Source organism: Amblyomma maculatum, chromosome 5 (assembly GCF_055883805.1).
Source record: "Amblyomma maculatum isolate TAMU_Amacu chromosome 5, ASM5588380v1, whole genome shotgun sequence".
NCBI lineage: Eukaryota > Metazoa > Arthropoda > Arachnida > Ixodida > Ixodidae > Amblyomma > Amblyomma maculatum.
Genome location: NC_139348.1, coordinates 26,335,575 through 26,341,435, shown reverse-complemented (window position 1 = coordinate 26,341,435; position 5,861 = coordinate 26,335,575). Strand labels below are relative to the sequence as shown.

At 51.5% G+C, this 5,861-nt stretch overlaps 1 pseudogene; it reads left to right on the top strand.

Moving 5' to 3' along the window:
• The first annotated feature begins 1,656 nt into the window (after nucleotides 1-1,656).
• LOC146187886 (uncharacterized) lies at nucleotides 1,657-5,337 on the top strand (annotated as a pseudogene).
• Nucleotides 5,338-5,861: the final 524 nt, after the last annotated feature.

Below are 5,861 nucleotides of genomic sequence, written 5' to 3'. Positions count from 1 at the left end.
TTCGCTGACGTCCTCAGTGTGAAGTCCAACAGGCGCTGGGTGTTCCTGAAGCGACGGCTTGTACAGCTTCAGCATAAGTAACAACAGCGATAAACTACGCTGCTGCATTACGTCGTCCTGCGCCACGACGTGACTTTCCAAGCCCTCGCCGCTACCGTCCTGTTCCTGAAAGCCGCCCCTTGGCCCCTGCCCGTCAAGCCTACCAACGACCTTCAAGCCCCAGGAAGTGAGACACCTGATGGACTGAGAACAAATGACTTCCTCACTTCCACTTTGGTGAGGCCGGCCACATTCTACGCCACTGCCCGTACCGACAAATCGGCCTCCACGGATTTGCAGTCAACGTGCCATGACACCGCTCCGGTGAACAACCACACGAACAACCGCCAGGACCTTACACGTCATACAGCAAAATCTGAAATACGTGCCGCCTTGTTTGAAATCAACTGCCTACTTAACGTACGTTCGACCACTGTTCGAATATTCTTGTGCTTACGGGACCCTTGGCAAACAACACTGAGCAATAAAATTGAAACCATCCAAAATAGAGCCGCAAGGTTTGTCCTTTGTCGGTACTCGAGAACTGATTGCTGCACAGTCATTAAAAGTGAATTAGGATGGGAAACCCTCTCCTCTCGAAGAAGGAAATTACGTCCTAAACTCTCGTACCAAATATACCACAACGAAACAGGCATTCGAAAGGAAATATACTTACATTGGCCTTAGAGAATGAAAACCAGCCAAGGGACGAGAACAAAGAAAGACGATGTACACACAGAAGCTGGAACTAACAACTGTGCTTCCGTGTGTACATCTTCTTTCTTCATCCTCGTCCTTTGGCTGGTTTTATGCGAAGCATACTAGCCGCACAACCGAGCTCTTCCTTGCTGCGCCGCGCTCGGCCGCGTAGCTACCACTTGACCTACATTGGCGCACCACGTGATATGACGTCACAACAGCTGTGAAAGCTGGGGCTCAACTCGTGCGCTCGCTTGCGGACGCGCAGCCTCCGCCGGCAGCCTAACTCCCGCTCCTACCGCTAGGAGATACTGACGTCACGCAATTGCATAAAAGGCGAAGCACTCGTTCAGTCAGTTGAGCAGCGACATGTCGGCCAGGGAGAGGGCGGCTGGCCAGACCGCAAAGAGCAGGTATAGCCAGGTAATGTTTAATTTTTTAGGCTAGTATGCTTCGCATCCTAGGCTTAACCATAAGCTAAGTCAGACCAATTTTTTTATTCTCTAAGACTATGTACCAACTGACGCAGATTTCAACCCTCCTTACATTGGCCACATTATGTCTCTGCTCGCACAGATCATTGTTTTAAAATTTTAGAATACCGTACCAGAACTAACATGTATGCCAGTTCCTTTTGTGTGCGAGTGACGCTGGGTGGCACCACTGCTTCCCCGTATATATATTTGGGTGGAATAAAGCCTGGGGCTCTTTGGCCTGTTGAGAGGCGGTGTGTCAGGTTGGCGTTCGTGCTTAGAGAAGCACATCTCACTACACGGTGTCAGAAGTGGAATCGCGAAGCCACTGATTCAGCGCTCTCCAGCTCTTCACCATGAACGACGCCGCCGCCGCCTCCTCATTTGGGACAGTGCTTCGCCCACCGCCGCCGTTCGACTTTGACACCCCAGGGACCTGGCCGACATGGCTGCTGTAGTTCGAGGACTTTTGTTGTGCGACGGGACTGTCTACCGCTGCACAGGAAGTTCAGGTGCGTTCCATGCTATACTGCATGCGGCCGCAAGCAAGAACGGTTCTTGCATGAACGACGCTGGCAGAGGCCGACGCCAATGACGTAGCAGCTGTCAAGAAAGCGTTCACAGACCATTTCGTCCACCCGCTCAACGAGTTGTACGAGTCTGCCCGTTTTCATCGCCGGACGCAGCAACCCGGTGAGACTATTGATTCATTTTTCACCGCACTTCGTACAATCGTATCGACGGCCTCAGGCTTTGCGTGGATCTAACCCGCCTCAGCAAAGTCATTTTGCGGGAACGCCATATGTTTCCCAAGGTCGAACATTGCCTTGGTCAGCTGGGGAATGCCACTGTTTTATCAAAGTTGGATGCCACGTCGAGCTTCCACCAGGTCAAGCTGTCTCCCGAGTCGCAAAAGTACGCAACGTTCATAACTCCATTCGGGCGTTACTGTTTTCTCCGGCTCCCGTTTGGGATCGCGACTGCACCGGAGTACTTCCAGCGACAGATGTCCCGTATCTTGGAAGACCAGTGGGGTGTTGTGAACATGATCGACGATATTCTCGTCTTTGGCAAGATTCGTGCAGGGCACGACCGTCGGTTGCAGGAAGTACTAAATCGGTTAACAAAAGCGGGGGTCACTTTAAACCGCCAGAAGTGCACCTTCGCAGCCAGCAGCGTCAAGTTTCTGGGTGTTATTGTTAGCGCAGTGGGAATCTCTCCTTACCCGGACAAGGTCGCTGCAATAAAAGCGATGTCGCCGCCGCAAACGTCACAGGTGTCCGTAGACATCTGGGCCTTGTTAACCACATCGAACGCTTTTTGCCTCACGTATTGGAAACGAGAGCACCGATCCAAAATTTGCTGCTGGAGTAGTCTGAGCGGACTTGGGGCCACGCTCAACAGTCTGCCTTTACCAAGTACAAGAAAATGCTCTGCTCGGCCCTTTGCGTTGCTCGGTACAACACTGCGTACAAGACGACAGTATCAGCCGATGCCAGCTCCTTCTGTCTTGGTGCCGTATTACTACAAGAGCAGCCTTCCGGTGAGCGTCGTCCAGTCTTCGCGTCGCGTTCACTGAATTCAATGGAACGCCGTTACAGACAGACTGAGAAGGAGGCTTTGGCAGCAAGTTGGGGAGGGCTTTGTTTTAAGGAATATGTCCGTGGACTAAACGTTTTCCTGGAGACTGATCACCAGCCACTTCTGGCGCTCATGGGATCTATGGATACTGATTTACTGCCTCCACGAATACAGCGTTTCCGAAAGAAGCTGATGCGCTTCCAGTACTAAGTACTCTATGTAACCGGCAAGTTGTTAGACACTGCTGACACGCTCTCACGGGCACCAGTGGATGGTTCACTGCCAAGGCAAGCAGATCAAATTGAGCTCTTCGTGGAAGGGATTCTTCGCTCACTCCCAGACTTCGTCTCTACACGTCAAGAAGAGCTTCGCCAGGCACACGCCAATGATAGTGAGTGCGACCTACTGCCTGAATACTGCACTAATGGCTGGGCCAGGCAGTCAAGGCTGCCTCTTCACGTTAAAAGGTACTGGCAACATCAGGGGGACCTCAGCGTTTGTGAAGGGCTTCTTCTGAAGGGAATCCGCATTGCCGTGCCTTAAGCTCTACAGCGTTCCATGCTTGACCTCATTCACGACGGGCATCAGGGTATTAACCGTTGCAAAGCTATTGCTTGAGAGTCAGTATGGTGTCCTGGAATAAACAGCCACATCGCAACGCTCGTCTCTAACTGCGCCAAGTGCGCTGAAACGCGCGTTCAAAGCGCTGAACCGATGTTGCCTTCACAGACTCCAAGTCTTCCCTGTCAGCAAGTAGGAGTAGACCTTTTCATCTGAATGGTCAAGATTATGTGCTGCTGGTCGACTAGAGGTCACGCTTCCCAGAAGTCATCAGTCTGCAGCCATTAAGAGCGCCTTTGAACGCCACGGAATTCCAAACGTCGTCCGCGGCGACAACGGTCCACAGTTTGCATGCAATGACTTCTTTGCCTTTGCGCAGGCTTATGGCTCCAGGCATGTCACCAGCAGCCCACGTTATCCGCAGTCCAATGGGGAGGTGGAGAGGATGGTCATCATCATCATCATCATCAGTCTGACTATACCCACTGCAGGGCGAAGGCCCCTCCCATATTTCTCCACTTAACCCGGTTCTGTGCTAGCTGCACCCACTTGACCCCTGCGAACTTCTTAATCTCATCCGCCCACCTAACTTTCTGCCGCCCCCTGCAACGCTTTCCTTCTCTTGGAATCCAGTTTGTTACCCTAAGCGACCATCGGTTATCCTCTCTTCGCACTACATGTCCTGCCCATGTCTATTTCTTCTTAATTTCCACTAGAATGTCGGTACCTTGAGTTATTTCTCTGACCCACTCTGCACGCTTTCTATCTCTTAATGTTACCCCTACCATTTTTCGTTCCATAGCTCTCTAGGTTGTCCTCAACTTAAGTAGAACTCACTTGGTTATCCTCCACGTTTCAGCCCCATAGGTGAGTACAGGCAAGATGCACTTGTTGTATACTTTCCTCTTGAGCGATACCGGTAAGCTGCTAGTCATAATCTGCGAGTGCGTGCCAAATGAGCTCCATCCCAATCTTATTCTTGTTATTTCCTTTTCATGGTCCGGATCTGGGGTTACTACCTGTCCTAAGCAGACATATTCGCCTATTACTTCCAGTACTTCGCTACCTAATGTAAACTGCTGTTCCTTCCCGAGGCTGTTGAGCATTACCTTAGTCTTCTGCATATTGATTTTCAAGCCTACCTTTCTACGTTTCCTGTCTAGGTCATCAATCATTATTTCCAGTTCATCCGCCGAGTTGCTTAGCAAGGCAATGTCATCAGCAAATCGCAGATTACTAAGATTACTCCATCTACCCTTATACCTAACTGCTCCGATTCCAAGTCTCGGCATACTTCCTCTAAGCAAGCTGTGAATAGTACTGGGGAGATTGTGTCTCCTTACCTAACACCTTTCTTTATGGGAATTTTATTTCTTTATGGTGGAGACGATGGTGCGAACCGTCAAAAACCTACTGCACAAAGCCGACAATCCTTTCCTGGCTCTGCTGGCCTACAGGGACACGCCTGGCATCAACGGTGTGAGTCCTGCACAACTTCTCATGGGCAGACGCCTACAGACAAGTGTTCCCAAGATAGCACAGCAACTCGAGCCAGGGTGGGCCTCGTCGCATTCTTTTAACCAGCGAGATGAAGGTAATCGGAGGACGCAGACACGAGACTTTAACCGGAGGCATGCAGCCCAAGTACAGCGCCCACTTCAGACTGGTGAGCAGGTCTGAGTGCGGGACGTAAATAGCCCTGCGATGGTTCTGGGACCAGCGCCCCCGGTCGTACGTCGTGGAGACCCTGAAGGGTGTCCTCCAGCGTAATCGCCTGCACCTTGTCACAATGACCAACTCCTCAGGGTTGAACGGCCGTGCCGAACCTGTCGCCAGAGAGGAGCTGCCCGAAACGAAGCCATCCGGTAGCGAGCCCACTACTGCAGGGCCCACCACCTCGACTTCGTCTGCTTCATCCAAGTCACCCGTTCGTGTGTCCCGGCTTGGGAGAATAATCCGGAGGCAAAAACGTCTGGACTTATGAGGCTGGTTGGGTGGTGCTACTGTTCCTTCTGAGGCAAGGGGAGATGTGGTGTGTGTGTGAGTGCCGAAGGGACTGGACTTGTGCGGTGCGGTGTTGTGAATACTTCCTTCCTTCCTTCTTCGGCAAAGGGGGATGTAGTGTGTGCGAGTGACGCTTGGTAGCACCACTGCTTCCCCGTATATATATTTGGGTGGAATAGAGCCTGGGGGTCTTTGGCCTGTTGAGCGGTGGTGTGTCTGGTTGGCGTTCGTGCTTAGAGAAGCACATCTCGCTACACCTTTTTTCTTCGATCTATCAGTAAATGGAATCGGCTTTCCAGTCATCAAGTGTGCTCCATAAATGAAGATGTGTTTTTTTCCACTCTGTAACCCCCCCGCTGTAGCGCCCTCGGGCTAAACGAGGTAATCATTGAATAAAGAATAAAGAAATTGAAACTACCTGCACAGCTCAGAGTTTGCGCCACCAAGCCGTCGGTTCAGGTTCCCATCACCGTACAGGGCCCAATTTCCGTCGCCAGGCGGCAA